This window comes from Danio rerio, chromosome 7, assembly GCF_052040795.2.
Source record: "Danio rerio strain M-AB ecotype USA chromosome 7, GRCz13ab, whole genome shotgun sequence".
NCBI lineage: Eukaryota > Metazoa > Chordata > Actinopteri > Cypriniformes > Danionidae > Danio > Danio rerio.
The window spans coordinates 46,605,995-46,628,011 of NC_141027.1; the positions used below are offsets into that span (position 1 = coordinate 46,605,995).

The 22,017-nt window shown below is 33.3% G+C and overlaps 4 long non-coding RNA genes across 4 annotated transcripts in view; 2 read left to right on the forward strand and 2 right to left on the reverse strand.

The window, feature by feature from the left end:
* LOC147843159 (uncharacterized) overlaps nt 1-22,017 on the forward strand; it is a 541,229-nt gene that overhangs the window by 315,037 nt on the left and 204,175 nt on the right. The gene's annotated exons all lie outside the window — the stretch shown is intronic.
* The window catches only part of LOC147843164 (uncharacterized), a 176,315-nt gene continuing 166,049 nt past the window's right edge, over nt 11,752-22,017 (reverse strand). The window contains exon 3 of the long non-coding RNA XR_015496135.1: nt 11,752-12,566. This is a non-coding gene — a long non-coding RNA (uncharacterized LOC147843164). The remainder of the gene's footprint in view (nt 12,567-22,017) is intronic.
* Nucleotides 15,893-17,603, reverse strand: LOC147843165 (uncharacterized). The gene is made up of 6 exons (XR_015495029.1): nt 17,511-17,603; nt 17,168-17,240; nt 16,880-16,967; nt 16,640-16,769; nt 16,387-16,528; nt 15,893-16,200 (listed from the first exon to the last, which is right to left on the reverse strand). It is a non-coding gene; the product is annotated as an uncharacterized LOC147843165 (long non-coding RNA).
* On the forward strand, nt 18,655-21,982 carry LOC148679679 (uncharacterized). Its single transcript, XR_015944712.1, has 3 exons — nt 18,655-19,171; nt 19,231-19,978; nt 21,563-21,982. It is a non-coding gene; the product is annotated as an uncharacterized LOC148679679 (long non-coding RNA).

The window sequence follows — 22,017 nt, forward strand, 5'->3', positions numbered from 1 at the left end:
TTTAGTTATTATAGCTCCCGTTATGAACAGGTCATCATGTATTTGTTCTTTTAAACTTAAACATTTTGTTTCGGTACAAAAGTAGGTTAAATAAATTATATGAAGTATTTACAATATAGACATTGACAATATAAACATTTATATTCAACATGTTAAATATTTTGTAACACTTTTAATTACGTAATTAGACAAGTTCCATACTCTTGTAATTACTATAAATTATGCATAAATACGTAACCCTAAACATAGGCTATCTCACATTCTACCCAACCATCTATGTAATAAATAAATAGTACTCAGTAGTTAAATAAACAATTACAAACGAGTCCCAAAAATGTCTGAATCATAACATGTCCTTTATGTTTCATAATCATACATGTCCAGATATATGGCAGAATCAAATATGTCCCATATCAGAAAGATATATTTCCACATATTTAAATGTCCCAAATTGTGTCAGAAACATATAAGCTCACATGTATGCCAAGAAAAACATGTCCCATATATGTCTGAAACACATATGTCCTAATACATGCCAGAAACAAATGTCCGTGTCAGAAACATTAGTCCCAAAAATGTCTGAATCCCATGTCCCTTATATTTCAGGATATGTCCAGATATGTCAGAAACGTATATGTTCCATATATGTCAGAAAGCGAAATCTCCGCATATATATCAGAAACATATTTCTCCACATGCAGTTGAGGTCAGAATTATTAGCCCCCCTGTATTATTAGCCCCCTTTTCATTTTTTTTCTTCCCAATTTCTGTTTAACGGAGAGCAGTTTTTTTTTTCAACACATTTCTAAACATAATAGTTTTAATAACTTATTTCTAATAACTGATTTATTTTATCTTTGTCATGATGACAGTAAATAATATTTGACAAGATATTTTTCAAGACACTTCTATGCTTAAAGTGACAACTAAAGGCATGACTAGGTTAATTAGGTTAACTTGGCAGGTTAGGGTAATTAGGAAAGTTATTGTATAACGATGGTTTGTTAGTGTAGAAAATTGAAAAAAAAATTGCTTAAAGGGGCTAATGATATTGTCCTTAAAATGGTGTTTAAAATTTTATTTAGTTTAAAAAATTAATAAATTCAAAAATAGCTAGACAAAGTAAAACAAATAAGAGTTTCTCCAGAAGAAAAAAATATCAGACATACTGTGAAAATGTCCTTGCTCTGTTAAACATCATTTGGGAAATATAAAAAAAAAATTATATAATTTTGAATAATTCTAAATTCAACTGTATGCCAGAAACATATATACTCATGTATAACACATATATGTCCCATATGTCTGAAACATATTTGTCCCTTGGATATAAAACACGTATGTCCCATTGGGTTGTTAAGGTTAACCCAACAATTTGGGTTACAAAAATAACCAATTTGTTGGCTTTTTTTGCCAAAAGTTGGCTCAACCACTATATAATAGTAAATAATGCTAATAATAATAATAATAATAATAACAATAATAAAAATTATTATTATTATTATTATTATTATTATTATTATTATTATTATTATAGTAGTAGCTTTTAGTACATTGGCAATGCCTAATTTAAATCTATGAGTTTAGTGCCACTTCTCCCACAACAACGAACGCCTGAGAGCAATTTAGTTCATCCCCAAGCAGCAGGACAAGAGGGTTCTGTCTCTGTTGCTCATCTTCCTCCTTTATATACACACTGTTAACCCTTACTGTAGATTATTTAGTAAATAACTGTAAAATAGCCAGTGTTTTGCTGTAATAAAAGGAAACAGTATTTTACTGTAAAAGGAGCAGGATTTGTTTGAAATTTTGTAGTGCAAAGAATAAATTACAGTAATTTACTTTATGTACCCATTACAGATAGTTACTGTGATAATAAATGGTAAATTACTGCTCAACCATTATTACCCCATGTACTCTGATGCTTTATGTTGCTCTCTCTCTCTCTCTCTCTCTCTATATATATATATATATATATATATATATATATATATATATTCTGTTCAGTTTTGGTATGTGTATGGTCAAAATTGAGGAGATAGTGAGACAATGCATTGATGATAAGCTAAATTTCTCTGCAGCCATCTCTGTGTTTTCTTTGGTTCCTTTTATGTTTTTAACATTTAGTATCAAGAGTCAAACAATGTCAATGTCACAGAGCTAATTAAAAGGTAAAGATATCGACGAGATGCATTTAAAGGCAAAAATATTCACACAGAGCAACCAAATTATCACAATTATTTTTATAACTTTGTTTACTTTTCTATAATTAATCTAATTTGCCTAGTTTAGCCTATAGTTAAGCTTTTAAATTGCACTTTAAGCTGAATATTACAATTTTGCTAAATAACTAGTAAAAATGTGTTATTTAAAAAAATCTTAAACAGCACGTACATACATTTTTGCAGAGACTCAATGAATTTGTTTGGAAAACTTCAAATGAAATAGGTAAAAATGGCATTACAGTATAGTATAAAGACTTTCCTAAATAAATGTATTAATCAGGTTATTTGTTTTTTTATTATTATTATTACTACAGGTTTGGAACAACATAAGGATCAGATTATTTATTTATTTTTAATTTTTTGCTTTAGACAAGTTTTTATATTTTTATTGTTTTTATTCAATGATATGTGCATGATTGTGATAAATGTAGTCAATTCCTTTGAAAATATGCTAGGTACACGGGATGTCGAACTCCTGAAGGGCCGCAGCCCAGCAGAATTTAGTTCCAGCCCTGCTTCAACACACTACCTTTAGATTTAGTTTGATCAGGTGTGTTTAATTAGTATAACTGCACTGTTACTCTGTAGATTTTGCAGTAAAGAACTGTAAAATAGCCAGTGTTTTGCTGTAATAAAAGGAAACATTTATTATTTATTAACACATATTATTTTAGAATAATATGCCAGAAACATATATGTCACCTATATGTCAGAGACATATATGTCAGAGACATATATGTCACCTATATGCCAGAAACATATATGTCACCTATATGTCAGAGACATATATGTCACCTATATGCCAGATACATATATGTCACCTATATGTCAGAGACAAATATGTATTCTATGGTGTAAAGAACATGGTGTAAAGAACATAGTATATTAAACATATATGTCAGAAACATAAATGCCAAAACATATATGTCACCTATATGTCAGAGACATATATGTCACCTATATGTCAGAGACATATATGTCACCTATATGTCAAAAACATATATGTCACCTATATGTCAGAGACATATATGTCACCTATATGTCAGAGACATATATGTCACCTATATGTCAGAGACATATATGTCACCTATATGTCAGAGACATATATGTCACCTATATGTCAGAAACATATAAGTCACCTATATGTCAGAGACATATATGTCACCTATATGTCAAAAACATATATGTCACCTATATGTCAGAGACATATATGTCACCTATATGTCAGAGACATATATGTCATCTATATGTCAGAGACATATATGTCACCTATATGTCAGAGACATATATGTCACCTATATGTCAGAGACATATATGTCACCTATATGTCAGAAACATATATGTCACCTATATGTCAGAGACATATATGTCACCTATATGCCAGATACATAAATGTCACCTATATGTCAGAGACAAATATGTATTCTATGGTGTAAAGAACATGGTGTAAAGAACATAGTATAATAAACATATATGTCAGAAACATAAATGCCAAAACATATATGTCACCTATATGTCAGAGACATATATGTCACCTATATGTCAGAGACATATATGTCACCTATATGTCAAAAACATATATGTCACCTATATGTCAGAGACATATATGTCACCTATATGTCAGAGACATATATGTCACCTATATGTCAGAGACATACATGTCACCTATATGTCAGAGACATATATGTCACCTATATGTCAGAAACATATAAGTCACCTATATGTCAGAGACATATATGTCACCTATATGTCAAAAACATATATGTCACCTATATGTCAGAGACATATATGTCATCTATATGTCAGAGACATATATGTCACCTATATGTCAGAGACATATATGTCACCTATATGTCAGAGACATATATGTCACCTATATGTCAGAAACATATATGTCACCTATATGTCAAAGACATATATGTCACCTATATGTCAGAGACATATATGTCACCTATATGTCAGAGACATATATGTCACCTATATGCCAGAAACATATATGTCACCTATATGCCAGAGACATATATGTCACCTATATGTCAGAGACATATATGTCTTCTATGGTGTAAAGAACATGGTGTAAAGAACATAGTATATTAAACATATATGTCAGAAACATAAATGCCAAAACATATATGTCACCTATATGTCAGAGACATATATGTCACCTATATGTCAGAGACATATATGTCACCTATATGTCAGAAACATATATGTCACCTATATGCCAGAAACATATATGTCACCTATATGTCAGAGACATATATGTCACCTATATGTCAGAAACATATATGTCACCTATATGTCAGAGACATATATGTCACCTATATGTCAGAGACATATATGTCACCTATATGTCAGAGACATATATGTCTTCTATGGTGTAAAGAACATGGTGTAAAGAACATAGTATATTAAACATATATGTCAGAAACATAAATGCCAAAACATATATGTCACCTATATGTCAGAGACATATATGTCACCTATATGTCAGAGACATATATGTCACCTATATGTCAGAAACATATATGTCACCTATATGTCAGAGACATATATGTCACCTATATGTCAGAGACATATATGTCACCTATATGTCAGAAACATATATGTCACCTATATGTCAGAGACATATATGTCACCTATATGTCAGAGACATATATGTCACCTATATGTCAGAAACATATATGTCACCTATATGTCAGAGACATATATGTCACCTATATGTCAGAGACATATATGTCACCTATATGTCAGAGACATATATGTCACCTATATGCCAGAAACATATATGTCACCTATATGCCAGAAACATATATGTCACCTATATGTCAGAGACATATATGTCACCTATATGCCAGAAACATATATGTCACCTATATGTCAGAGACATATATGTCACCTATATGCCAGATACATATATGTCACCTATATGTCAGAGACATATATGTATTCTATGGTGTAAAGAACATGGTGTAAAGAACATAGTATATTAAACATATATGTCAGAAACATAAATGCCAAAACATATATGTCACCTATATGTCAGAGACATATATGTCACCTATATGTCAGAGACATATATGTCACCTATATGTCAGAGACATATATGTCACCTATATGTCAGAGACATATATGTCACCTATATGTCAGAAACATATATGTCACCTATATGTCAGAGACGTATATGTCACCTATATGTCAAAAACATATATGTCACCTATATGTCAGAGACATATATGTCACCTATATGTCAGAGACATATATGTCACCTATATGCCAGAAACATATATGTCACCTATATGTCAGAGACATATATGTCACCTATATGCCAGATACATATATGTCACCTATATGTCAGAGACGTATATGTATTCTATGGTGTAAAGAACATGGTGTAAAGAACATAGTATATTAAACATATATGTCAGAAACATAAATGCCAAAACATATATGTCACCTATATGTCAGAGACATATATGTCACCTATATGTCAGAGACATATATGTCACCTATATGTCAGAAACATATATGTCACCTATATGTCAGAGACATATATGTCACCTATATGTCAGAGACATATATGTCACCTATATGTCAGAAACATATATGTCACCTATATGTCAGAGACATATATGTCACCTATATGTCAGAAACATATATGTCACCTATATGTCAGAGACATATATGTCACCTATATGTCAGAAACATATATGTCACCTATATGTCAGAGACATATATGTCACCTATATGTCAGAAACATATATGTCACCTATATGTCAGAGACATATATGTCACCTATATGTCAGAAACATATATGTCACCTATATGTCAAAGACATATATGTCACCTATATGTCAGAGACATATATGTCACCTATATGTCAGAGACATATATGTCACCTATATGCCAGAAACATATATGTCACCTATATGTCAGAGACATATATGTCACCTATATGCCAGAGACATATATGTCACCTATATGTCAGAGACATATATGTCTTCTATGGTGTAAAGAACATGGTGTAAAGAACATAGTATATTAAACATATATGTCAGAAACATAAATGCCAAAACATATATGTCACCTATATGTCAGAGACATATATGTCACCTATACGTCAGAGACATATATGTCACCTATATGTCAGAAACATATATGTCACCTATATGTCAGAGACATATATGTCACCTATATGTCAGAGACATATATGTCACCTATATGTCAGAAACATATATGTCACCTATATGTCAGAGACATATATGTCACCTATATGTCAGAGACATATATGTCACCTATATGTCAGAGACATATATGTCACCTATATGCCAGAAACATATATGTCACCTATATGCCAGAAACATATATGTCACCTATATGTCAGAGACATATATGTCACCTATATGCCAGAAACATATATGTCACCTATATGTCAGAGACATATATGTCACCTATATGCCAGAAACATATATGTCACCTATATGTCAGAGACATATATGTCACCTATATGCCAGATACATATAAGTCACCTATATGTCAGAGACATATATGTCACCTATATGTCAGAAACATATATGTCACCTATATGTCAGAGACATATATGTCACCTATATGTCAGAGACATATATGTCACCTATATGTCAGAAACATATATGTCACCTATATGTCAGAGACATATATGTCACCTATATGTCAGAGACATATATGTCACCTACATGTCAGAGACATATATGTCACCTATATGCCAGAAACATATATGTCACCTATATGTCAGAGACATATATGTCACCTATATGTCAGAGACATATATGTCACCTATATGTCATAAACATATATGTCACCTATATGTCAGAGACATATATGTCACATATATGCCAGAAACATATATGTCACCTATATGTCAGAGACATATATGTCACCTATATGTCAGAAACATATATGTCACCTATATGTCAGAGACATATATGTCACCTATATGTCAGAGACATATATGTCACCTATATGTCAGAAACATATATGTCACCTATATGTCAGAGACATATATGTCACCTATATGTCAGAGACATATATGTCACCTTTATGTCAGAGACATATATGTCACCTATATGTCAGAAACATATATGTCACCTATATGTCAGAGACATATATGTCACCTATATGTCAGAAACATATATGTCACCTATATGTCAGAGACATATATGTCACCTATATGTCAAAAACATATATGTCACCTATATGTCAGAGACATATATGTCACCTATATGTCAGAGACATATATGTCACCTATATGTCAGAAACATATATGTCACCTATATGTCAAAGACATATATGTCACCTATATGCCAGAAACATATATGTCACCTATATGTCAGAGACTTATATATGTCACCTATATGCCAGAGACATATATGTCACCTATATGTCAGAGACATATATGTCTTCTATGGTGTAAAGAACATAGTATATTAAACATATATGTCAGAAACATAAATGCCAAAACATATATGTCACCTATATGTCAGAGTTATATGTGTCACCTATATGTCATAAACATATATGTCACCTATATGTCAGAGACATATATGTCACCTATATGTCAGAGACATATATGTCACCTATATGTCAAAAACATATATGTCACCTATATGTCAGAGACATATATGTCACCTATATGTCAAAAACATATATGTCACCTATATGTCAGAGACATATATGTCACCTATATGTCAAAAACATATATGTCACCTATATGTCAGAGACATATGTCACCTATATGTCAGAGACATATATGTCACCTATATGCCAGAAACATATATGTCACCTATATGTCAGAGACATATATGTCACCTATATGTCAGAGACATATATGTCACCTACATGTCAGAGACATATATGTCACCTATATGCCAGAAACATATATGTCACCTATATGTCAGAGACATATATGTCACCTATATGTCAGAGACATATATGTCACCTATATGTCATAAACATATATGTCACCTATATGTCAGAGACATATATGTCACCTATATGCCAGAAACATATATGTCACCTATATGTCAGAGACATATATGTCGACATCAGTGGTGTAAAGCAACTAATTACAAAAACTCAAATTACTGTAATTGAGTAGTTTTTCACATAAATTGTAATTTATTAAGTAGTTTTAAAAATGTGTACTTTTACTTTTCCTTGAATACATTTTAGTGCAGTATTTGTACTTTTACTCCACTACTTTCCTTCTACCTGCAGTCACTACTTTATTTTTTCTTGTCTATGGGGATTAGAAAAATCAGTCCTGTCCAATCAAATCACACAACGAAGGTATATTGCATCATAATGAACTAAGTGAAATTACTTAATAAATGACTTAATAAATCCTGTATTTCCTTGACGTTTGTGCCTGTACTTATTTTCACTTCTTTGCATGCCTCAACCAAGTTTTTGCCACAGTCTGATCTTATCCCTTTAGCTTCAGTATGTATAGCTATTGGGCTAATACACGTAAATTGTACTGTCCAACGCTTGCTTTTAGCTTCACCTCCTCTACTTCGTTGAGCTATGTTATTTGGAAGCCTCTGGTGAAGGCTACGAAAGGGAAGCAACCCAGCTGTTTGTTTTATCTTGGTAGACCTCATTTTGCATCTTCTTCAGAAATGCAATATCTTCCAAAGATGGAGCAAGTTTGTTGTCATCCTTTGTGGATACAAATATAACAGCTATTTTGCTTTTTGTGTGTGTTGTTGCAAGTATTTGTTCCAAAGGTGGGGAAATTGAAGTTCCGTGCTCATTGTAATGGCTAAACTTTTCTTTGGTTTGGATATTATTGGAACAGAGTCTCATTTGGCTGTGGTGTCTGTCCATGAAAATATTTGTTTTGAAAGCATTTACTTCAACTGGTTTGTGGGCACCATTCAAACAAACATCTCCTACTATTACCCATTCCAAAGCTAACTTCTGCGCAAAAGGAGTATGTGGAGGACCATTGCGCTGTTCCAATACTTTGTGAACCTTAATGATATTTTTCCCAAAAAGAAGAAGAATCTCTGCCTCACTATCAAGTGGGAGGTATGTTACAAGCTATGAATTTCAGATGAGCATGGTTCCAAGCAGCATCAGGAGGAGGAATCTCAGCTCTGTTGTAAGGTAGTTTGTTACACTCAATTAATGTGGGAAGTTTAAAATGAACACTTTTATCAATTGGTTCTACAATGAATCTTCTTCTCTGTGGCCAAAGTTTTTTGATGTACCTGCACATGTTTTCATTGTGTAAGGAGATGCTTTTTCTGTGATATTGAATTTGTCAAAGAAATCAGACCTGGCTAAAGACTTGTTACTCTGGCCGTCTAGAATAGCATAGGCTTTCAAATTTACATCAGGATTATCTTTGCGATATATATTAACAAAGCAGATCTTGAAGCATGATCTTCCTCCAAAACTATTCCCACTGACCTTTGTGCAGCTGGATGTGGCACAGTAGTGCCATGGTTGTTATCGTCCTCCCGGCCATGCAGTAAGGATGGGAAAAGGATTCTCTTTTGGTCCAGGGTGCTGGGCCTTCGATGATAATGATGATGCCATCGTCATTAGGCAGTCACTTGTAGAAGGCCCCTGTTCAGCTCAACATTACTGCCATCACAAACCGTTCAGTTCATATCGGTTCTTTATTGTCCAACACCATTGAGCAACATTAAAAAATGAACAAAAGAGAAAATATGTTAACAATCTGTTTTTATGTTATGACATATAGTCAGATACTGTAAACATGATAAATGTCAGAAACTCTACCTTTAGTCTGAGTTCACTGTCTTAGTCCAAGAGCTCCTCAGCAGCTGTAAAGATCCACGGTGCACAGTGGCTTCTCTCTCAAATTCAGCGCTCATAAAAACAGAATGACAAAAAAATGTTCACATGAGTTTTTTGATAAACTTTAAAATATTTGATCCTAAGTTAACAGTAAATTACTGACTAATAATTGTATTACTTTCACAGTAAGCCACAGTGATTAGTTTTACACTAAATTACAGTGAAATTACAGCCATATGTGACTTCATGGTAGATAGTAAGACCATTTCTGTGATTTCACCGTATTCTCTTGTAGAATTAACTATATTTTACTGTGGTTACAATTAATGGCAATATGGTTACTGTGATTTAACAGTATGTTGTAGCTGAAATACTTAACTGTAACATGTATGTCCTGCTGAGAAGCCTGCAGATGGCATGCACTAAATTCCAGGGGTTTCATTACTACGCCGTAAAATGGGCGTGGCTTGGTCGGTGTTTGGGAAATGCCCCCTTAAAGAAAAAAAACAATACTGAGAGGTCACCGATCATGCGCAGTACATGTTTTTTTAGCGCGGTCATTTCAAACAGGATGATTATGGATAAAGAACCTACCGCAGTGGATAACGAATGAAAAAAACAATCATACAGGTTATTTTTTTTGTTTTTATAATGTTATATTTTAAAGATTTCGTTAGCAAAAACAGCTGACCTCGTTTTACTCTGTTTTACTGTCTCTGGGCTTTTGTACTTCCATGGTAAACCAAATAATAATGGTCGTGGTAAGATTAACCGTGTTTTTGTAGTTTAAAATATGGTATTCAGTCATGTTTAAACAAATAAATAAAACATTTTTTCTGTAATAAACCGTGGATAATTTTTCTTTCTCAATCTTAGTTAATTAACATAATTCTATTATTATTTAAAGTCATCATACACAAAACAACTGAGATTAGGACAGGTATTTGATGTTACTATATAATATAAAAGTGATCATACATGAAACCCCTGAGATCAGGACAGGTATCTGATGTTAACTAATATAAAAGTGATCATACATGAAACCCCTGAGATCAGGACAGGTATCTGATGTTACTGTATATAATATAAAGGTGATCATTCATGAAACCCCTGAGATCAGGACAGGTATCTGATGTTACTGTATATAAAAGTGATCATACATGAAACCCCTGGGATCAGGACAGGTATCTGATGTTAATGTATATAATATAAAAGTGATCATACATGAAACCCCTGAGATCAGGACAGGTATCTGATGTTACTGTATATAATATAAAGGTGATCATTCATGAAACCCCTGAGATCAGGACAGGTATCTGATGTTAATGTATATAATATAAAGGTGATCATTCATGAAACCCCTGAGATCAGGACAGGTATCTGATGTTACTGTATATAAAAGTGATCATACATGAAACCCCTGGGATCAGGACAGGTATCTGATGTTAATGTATATAAAAGTGATCATACACTGTTAGACCTTACCGGGGTTTTTTACAGTAGAACACTAGCAACACTGTTGCCAGCCACTCACTGTAAAAGTTTGGTTACAGTAAGTAACTGGCAACAGTGTTGCCAGTTAATTACTGTAACTGAACCATTACAGTGAGTGGCTGGCAACAGTGTTGCCAGTTATTTACTGTAACTGAACCGATACAGGGAGTAGCTGGCAACAGTGTTGCCAGTTAATTACTGTAATAGAGCAGCAGTGGTAACTAACTGGAAACTATGTACAGTTAATTACTGTACTGTAGTGTTACAAATCACAGCATTATACTGCATACACATTAATAGTATGTCATATATAGTTATTGTAGTGTTACTAAAATTAATCAGTATTCTTAGCTGTTATTTAAAAATAGAAGGCATAAAATTTTTCAGACAAATTTATTTTATTGTTTTGGCACGAAACAAATAAATAACAGAAAAAGTATAACAAAATTAAGAAATCAACAGATATAAATATTGTCTTGCATATTACAGGTCTGCACAGTAAGGCTGCAGTCACACTAACATTTGAGCAAGCAAAATTCTGTCATACTGCACTGCGAAGTGGAATTAAACAAAGCGAGTAGTGGAATTAAACAAAATAATTAGAGATTGAAAAAGCAAGCCAGAGAGGTCATGTTCTGATCTTTGATTGGTATCAAGCAATCACATGATGTGATTTCGCACGTCAGCGTTCTCCAAGCTTGAACTTTCCAATGCTGCGAATTATGAAATTTGTCGCATGAGCTATCATTCCAGGTCTGCAGTACTCACATGTGTATGAATGGAAGTCTATAGGGAGAAAAGTGCAGTGTGACCGGGACTTTAAGCTGTAACTCTAATTAAACACACCTGATCAAACTAATTAAGGCTTGTTAGAAATCTACAGGTAATGTTGAAGCAGGGTAGGTACTAAACTCTGCTGCGCTGCAGTTCTCCAGGAACTTGGAGTTTGACCCCCATGGTATACAGCAGTGGTGCTCAATCCTGTTCCTGGATATCTACCTTCCTGCAGATTTCAGTTGCTACCCATATCAAACACACCTGCCTGTAATTATCACTTGGTGTTCAGGTCCTAATTAATTGGTTTAGGTGTGTTTGAAATGAATAGCAACTAAAAGCTGCAGGAAGGTAGATCAGCAAATGAACAGCAAAAAACACAACATAATTATTTTAAAGTTTTAAATAATTAAAAACTGTGTTAAATCTCAATAAAAAGTTTAAAGTAATTATAAAAAATAAAGTTGGCGACACCGAAAAACCAAAGGATCCAATCTTTTATTGTTATAATTATCTCATGACAACAAACTTTATTAATGTTTCTAATATAAATTCATAGGTGGAAACACTGCTCTGAAAAATACTTAGCAACAAACTCACAACCTGGGACCGGACAGTGGAGCTTTTGTGTGTGGATGGCTATAGCTGCGTCCCAAATGACACACTATGCACTCATGCACTATGTACTTATGCACTTACACACTCAACAGGATAGTATATGTATGAAGTGGTGTCCCAAATGGCACACTAATGTTTTTTTACTAAGCGGAAATTCAAACCGTTTCCCTAATGACGTTTGACGGTTGCCAAATCAGTGAAATAAACAACAGAATTATCAAGTAATACCTGCCATGAGTATTGCCGCATTCACCATCGGGAGGCGCTATAATCACTCTCGTTGGAGAAATTTGCTTTCACCATCCAAAATAAATAAAGTTATCCAACATGTGCGTCCGATAGCTCCGCCCCTTCCGCTACGTATGCAAACCTGCGGTCGTTGAGTGCGTGAAGTGTCCATCATTACACACTTCATTTTAGCGGCTGAATGAGTGCATCATCCGGGTAATTAAAGTGCACTTATGATTTTTAGAGTTTTCAGTGTGAACACACTACTTACACTGTTTATACTACAAAATGGCGTAGAATAGTGCATAAGTATGCGATTTGGGACGCAGCTCATGTGTATCATGTTTTTGTGATTCCCTGTGACGATGTGCACAAGTTACCTTACTGAGATGAAGGAATTTAATTTTGGCTTAGTTGCCAGAAAGATACATACAACTGTTAGCATCTGTACATTATGGCAGTATGCAATATCCAATAAATACATAAACTTAAACAAAAGTAATGTAAGAAGTTATACGAGGAGAGGCTAACTAGCTAACAATGTAGCTTACAAGTACACAGTTCAAGATAACAACAATATAACTTAAAACACAGCCTTATTTTAGAAACCCTCAAAAACATTTGAACACATTTTACTTACTCATTTTAGATTCTTATTTAAAGCCTAAAACATATCAGACTCTACATCTGAATTGATGGACAGAGAATAGAGCGCACTCAGCAGTGAACAAATCAAACACCTGGCTCCCTTAAAGGGCCAGCATTTTCTGAAAACTATTTCTAACACCTTTGTGTTTAGAATAAGACAGACAGCCTGTGGGAGTGTATGGGGATGCCTAAATCATTATTTTCTGCCTTTAAAATGCACGTCTCTATAAATAGCAACATAAACCATCAGAGAATTTATTGGAATTAATTCTTTGCACTACACAATTTCATACAAAGTCTACTCCTTTCACAGTAAAATAATGTGTTAATAAATAATAAATGTTTTCTTTTATTACAGCAAAACACTGGCTATTTTGCAGTTATTTACTGCACAATCTACAGAGTAGCAGTGCAGTTATACTAATTAAACACACCTGATCAAACTAAATCTAAAGGTAGTGTGTTGAAGCAGGGCTGGAACTAAATTCTGCTGGGCTGCGGCCCTCCAGGAGTTTGACATCCTTGGTACATAGCATATTTTCAAAGGAATTGCCTACATTTATCACAATCATGCACATATCATTGAATAAAAACAATAATATACAAACAATATACAAACGTCATCCAAATCAAAAACATAAAAAATAAATAAATAATCTGATCCTCATGTTGTTCCAAACCTGTAGTAATAATAATAATAAAAAACAAATAACCTGATTAATACATTTATTTAGGAAAGTCTTTATACTATACTGTTAATGCCATTTTTACTAACTTCATTTGAAGTTTTCCAAACAAATTCATTGAGTCTCTGCGAAAATGTATGTACGTGCTGTTTAACATATTTTTTAAATAACACATTTTTACTAGTTAATTAGCAAAATACTAATATTCAGCTTAAAGTGCAATTTAAAAGCTTAACTATTGACTAAACTAGGCAAATTAAATTAATTATAGAAAAGTAAACAAAGTTATAAAAATGATTGTGATAATTTGGTTGCTCTGTGTGAATATTTTTGCCTTTAAATGCATCTCGTCGATATCTTTACCTTTTAATTACCTCTGTGACATTGACATTGGTTGACTCCTGATACTCAATGTTAAAAACATAAAAGGAACCAAAGAAAACACAGAGATGGCTGCAGAGAAATTTAGCTTATCATCAATGCATTGTCTCACTTTCTCCTCAATACTGACCATACACATACCAAAACTGAACAGTATATATATATATATATATATATATATATATATATATATATATATATATATATATATATATATATATATATATATATATATATATATATATATATAGCAACATAAAGCAGTACATGGGGTAATAATGGTTGAGCAGTAATTTACCATTTATTATCACAGTAACTATCTGTAATGGGTACATAAAGTAAATTACTGTAATTTATTCTTTGCACTACAAAATTTTATACAAATCCTGCTCCTTTTACAGTAAAATACTGTTTCCTTTTAATACAGCAAAACACTGGCTATTTTACAGTTATTTACTGCATAATCTACAGTAAGGGTTAACAGTGTACATGAAACACCTGAGATCAGGACAGGTATCTGATGTTACTGTATATAAAAGTGATCATACATGAAACACCTGAGATCAGGACAGGTATCTGATGTTAATGTATATAATATAAAGGTGATCATTCATGAAACCCCTGAGATCAGGACAGGTATCTGATGTTACTGTATATAAAAGTGCACAGCAAATTCTGGTCTTTGGAATAAACTCCCTGGGAGTCAAAATCAACTCAATCTGAGTGTACATGCATGACCATCAAATGTACTCCCATTCAGAGTTAAAATCACTCTGCTTTTGGAGTTGAATTTTAACACATTTTTTTGAGTTAGATTATAACACTTTCTGGAGTTAAAATTGTAATCCTACAGAGAGTACTTTTACATTTGGGTATAATATAAACTCCTTACCAATGTTAAAATGTAACACTTTTTAGAGTTAAAGTGTACTTCAAACAATATATATATATATATATATATATATATATATATATATATATATATATATATATATATATATATATATGAAAATGACTGAACTGATGCAATACTCTTTACTTACTGCTTTTATTCATGCAAATCCACACATTAGATTTAGAATTTCCATCGATGTACACACTTTGAAATTAATTGTCATCAAAGCATTAAATCTAACAGCAAAACATTTACAATTAATATATGTTAGCAGCTAGTGCCAACTAAAACCAATGGCTTAGTAAAATTGCATGAGACAATCAACACATTACATTATATAAAATTAACTTCACAGGAATCAGAAGCAGCAAAAAAATATCTAGTCATACTCCTTAATCACAGTCAACTCTGCTGGCTTTGAAGTTAGAATTTGCTCGATTTTCTGAAACGAAGAAAAAAAAAAGTATTTAGAAAGATAACCAAAATTAATATTTTTTTAACAAAAAAAACTTAATCTAATAACTGTGTTTATACTATTTTTTACTTTAAAATGCATTCATTTTGTAACGTTATTTTGTAATGTTTACGGTATAATATCTATGTATATGGAAGTTTAAAAAAAACTTACATTTTTTGGACACTGCCCATTAAAGGTTGAATAATTTGAGATCCAGAATCACTGCTGCTCAAACTGCTTGACACAGACAATGTATCTGTCAGACTTGGGGAGGAGGGCACTTCAACAGCCCCTTGCTGCAGGACAGTCAAATCTGATGAAAAAACAACAACACGTGTCTGCAAATGGTTCTGAAATGCACACTTTCACTCTGAGTCATGAGACCAACTTTCAAAATCTATAAAAATGTTCTTAAATAACCTACCATCATTAGTGTGGATGACATGTTTCTTTGGTTGTTGCAAGTTCTTGAAATACATCCTCATCCACCTCTATGCCATGGTCATCTGTGACTTTCGATGCTGTATCCTCTGGTATCACAAACTTGTGCTGGACTACAACATAACAACAATGTATAATTTATCAAATAAATTTTAAAATGACTGTTATTATTATTATTATTATTATTTTTTTTTTAAATACTCTTTGTTACACTAAAACTCACCCGCACTGAAAAAATCCAAGAAACAATCTTCTTCCAGTTTAATATATTTTTTCTTGCTTCCAAATTGCACTTTTATCAGCATCGTGGCCTGAAATAAAAAAGATAAATGTTATTTAACAACTTATGTTAGTGTGATTGAAAATGTAATGTAAATATAGCTGAAAACAGCATACTCTCACGGTCACGACTAAATCATGATACAATCCAAAACATTTCATGAGCAATATTACACATATTAAATCTTACAGACATAAAGCTCTATTGCTGGATAAAAGATAATGACATTACCTCGTTGTGTAAGTTAGCCTATTTGAAATGTGAACAGCAGGTTTCTCCATCTGATCAAGTAGGCCTACCACTTCTTTTTGACAGCAGAACACACATTTTTAGAAACACAGGGGAAGAAAAGATTATTAGCTAGTGTTAGCTTGTTCACATCCACAACATTTTTTTAAAAACTGCACAAAACAGCCACATTGGAAAAGCTAACATGCTATGCTAAGTTAGCCACATGCAGTCACTAGCCTCACAGTACAAAATGAAACAGCTACAGCAAAACACACTTCTGCTACAAAACATCCAACATTTAGAAAAAGCTTTTAGAATTGTATAACAATGCACTTTTACCTACCTCACAACGAAGAACATAACTCCAGTTCTCATGTGCTGCTCGGCAGAGTTGTGTAATGGCGGACTTTATCAAAAAATTTAACTCCAGTAAGGAGTTAAAGCACGTTTCTGAACACCAGAGAATGAACTCCAGAATACAACACAGCAAGGGGTATCCCATAACACAAAATTGTGTTAAAGTTTAAAAATAAACTCAAAAAAATTAACTCTTTCACACTTTTTTGCCTAACTCCTAATTTTTCAACTCCAGAAATTTGCTGTGTGATCATACATGAAACCCCTGGGATCAGGACAGGTATCTGATGTTAATGTATATAATATAAAGGTGATCATTCATGAAACCCCTGAGATCAGGACAGGTATCTGATGTTACTGTATATAAAAGTGATCATACATGAAACACCTGAGATCAGGACAGGTATCTGATGTTAATGTATATAATATAAAGGTGATCATTCATGAAACCCCTGAGATCAGGACAGGTATCTGATGTTACTGTATATAAAAGTGATCATACATGAAACACCTGAGATCAGGACAGGTATCTGATGTTAATGTATATAATATAAAGGTGATCATTCATGAAACCCCTGGGATCAGGACAGGTATCTGATGTTACTGTATATAAAAGTGATCATACATGAAACACCTGAGATCAGGACAGGTATCTGATGTTACTGTTTATGATATATAAAGTATTTGACACAAAAGCCCTTGGATCGGGACAGGTATCTTAGGTTATAACAGTATTAATGTAATCTGAGAGGTAACTTAAGTTAATTTGTTTAATATAACATACACTGACTTCACATGAAACACCTGATCAGGACAGCTATTTTAATGTACTGCATATAAAAGGCATTGGACACGAAACCCCTGCGAATACGTACAGGTATTTGAATCTAACGGCTGTTTTCCCAATCTGCGCATGATCCGTGACCTATGCAAATTCACAGATAGACCACGCCCACCCGATGACGTAATAGCGGTTACGCTGTGCCGAAACGGCATGCACTAAATTCCAGGGGTTTCATTACCACGACGTAAAATGGGCGTGGCTCAGTCGGTGTTTGGGAAACGCCCCCTTAAAAAAAACAATACTGAGAGGTCACCGATCATGCGCAGTACAGGTTCTTTTTTAGCGCGGTCATTTCAAACAGGATGATAATGGATAAAGAACCTACCGCGGTGGATAACGAGGGAAAAAACAATCATACAGGTTATTTTTTTTGGTTTTATAATGTTATATTTTAAAGATTTCATTAGCAAAAACGGCTGACCTCGTTTTACTCCGTTTTACTGTCTCTGGGCTTTTGTACTTCCATTTTAAACCAAATAATAATGGTTGTGGTAAGATTAACCGTGTTTTTGTAGTTTAAAATATGGTATTCAGTCATGTTTAAACAAATAAATACCACATTTTCTGTAATAAATCATGGTTAATTTTTCTTTCTCGATCTTAGTTAATTAACATAACTCATATTTATTTTCTATTTTTATTTAAAGTCATCATACACAAAACAACTGGGATCAGGACAGGTATCTGATGTTAACTAATATAAAAGTGATCATACATAAAACCCCTGGGATCAGGACAGGTATCTGATGTTAATGTATATAATATAAAAGTGATCATACATGAAACACCTGAGATCAGGACAGGTATCTGATGTTAATATATATAAAAGTGATCATACATGAAACACCTGAGATCAGGACAGGTATTTGATGTTACTGTATATAATATAAAAGTGATCATACATGAAACACCTGGGATCAGGACAGGTATTTGATGTTAATATATATAAAAGTGATCATACATGAAACCCCTGGGATCAGGACAGGTATCTGATGTTACTGTATATAATATAAAAGTGATCATACATGAAACACCTGGGATCAGGACAGGTATCTGATGTTAATATATATAAAAGTGATCATACATAAAACCCCTGGGATCAGGACAGGTATCTGATGTTACTGTATATAATATAAAAGTGATCATACATGAAACCCCTGGGATCAGGACAGGTATCTGATGTTACTGTATATAATAAAAAAGTGATCATACATGAAACCCCTGGGATCAGGACAGGTATTTGATGTTACTGTATATAATATAAAAGTGATCATACATGAAACACCTGGGATCAGGACAGGTATCTGATGTTAATATATATAAAAGTGATCATACATGAAACACCTGGGATCAGGACAGGTATCTGATGTTACAGTATATAATATAAAAGTGATCATACATGAAACCCCTGGGATCAGGACAGGTATCTGATGTTACAGTATATAATATAAAAGTGATCATACATGAAACCCCTGGGATCAGGACAGGTATCTGATGTTACAGTATATAATATAAAAGTGATCATACATGAAACCCCTGGGATCAGGACAGGTATCTGATGTTAATATATATAAAAGTGATCATACATGAAACACCTGGGATCAGGACAGGTATCTGATGTTAACTAATATAAAAGTGATCATACATAAAACCCCTGGGATCAGGACAGGTATCTGATGTTACTGTATATAATATAAAAGTGATCATACATAAAACCCCTGAGATCAGGACAGGTATCTGATGTTAATATATAAAAAAGTGATCATACATGAAACACCTGGGATCAGGACAGGTATCTGATGTTAATATATATAAAAGTGATCATACATAAAACCCCTGGGATCAGGACAGGTATCTGATGTTAATATATATAAAAGTGATCATACATGAAACACCTGGGATCAGGACAGGTATCTGATGTTAATATATATAAAAGTGATCATACATGAAACACCTGAGATCAGGACAGGTATCTGATGTTAATATATATAAAAGTGATCATACATGAAACACCTGGGATCAGGACAGGTATCTGATGTTAATATATATAAAAGTGATCATACATGAAACCACTGGGATCAGGACAGGTATCTGATGTTAATATATATAAAAGTGATCATACATGAAACCCCTGGGATCAGGACAGGTATCTGATGTTACTGTATATAATATAAAAGTGATCATACATGAAACCCCTGGGATCAGGACAGGTATCTGATGTTACTGTATATAATATAAAAGTGATCATACATGAAACCCCTGGGATCAGGACAGGTATCTGATGTTAATGTATATAATATAAAAGTGATCATACATGAAACACCTGAGATCAGGACAGGTATCTGATGTTAATGTATATAAAAGTGATCATACATGAAACCCCTGAGATCAGGACAGGTATCTGATGTTAATATATATTAAAGTGATCATACATGAAACACCTGGGATCAGGACAGGTATCTGATGTTAATGTATATAATATAAAAGTGATCATACATGAAACACCTGGGATCAGGAAAGGTATCTGATGTTAATATATATAAAAGTGATCATACATGAAACACCTGGGATCAGGACAGGTATCTGATGTTAATGTATATAAAAGTGATCATACATGAAACCCCTGGGATCAGGACAGGTATGTGATGTTAATGTATATAATATAAAAGTGATCATACATGAAACCCCTGAGATCAGGACAGGTATCTGATGTTAATATATATAAAAGTGATCATACATAAAACCCCTGGGATCAGGACAGGTATCTGATGTTAATATATATAAAAGTGATCATACATAAAACCCCTGGGATCAGGACAGGTATGTGATGTTAATGTATATAATATAAAAGTGATCATACATGAAACCCTTGGGATCAGGACAGGTATCTGATGTTAATATATATAAAAGTGATCATACATGAAACACCTGGGATCAGGACAGGTATGTGATGTTAATGTATATAATATAAAAGTGATCATACATGAAACCCCTGAGATCAGGACAGGTATCTGATGTTAATATATATAAAAGTGATCATACATAAAACCCCTGGGATCAGGACAGGTATGTGATGTTAATGTATATAATATAAAAGTGATCATACATGAAACCCCTGGGATCAGGACAGGTATCTGATGTTACTGTATATAATATAAAAGTGATCATACATGAAACCCCTGGGATCAGGACAGGTATCTGATGTTAATGTATATAAAAGTGATCATACATGAAACACCTGGGATCAGGACAGGTATCTGATGTTAATGTATATGATATATAAAGTTTTTGGCACAAAAGCCGTGGGATCGGGACAGGTATCTTAAGTTATAACAGTATTAATGTAATCTGAGAGGTATCTTAAGTTAATTTGTTTAATATAACATTCACTGACTTCACATGAAACACCTGCGATCAGGACAGCTATTTAGTACTGCATATAAAAGGCATTTGACACGAAACCCCTGCAATACGTACAGGTATCTGAATCAAACGGCTGTTTTCACAATCTGCGCATGATCCGTGACCTATGCAAATTCACAGATAGGCCACGCCCACCCGATGACGCAGTAGCGGTTACGCTGTACTGAAACCCCTGGAAAAAAGTGCCTGCCTACTGAAACCCCTGGAAAAAAAGTGCCTGCCCCTG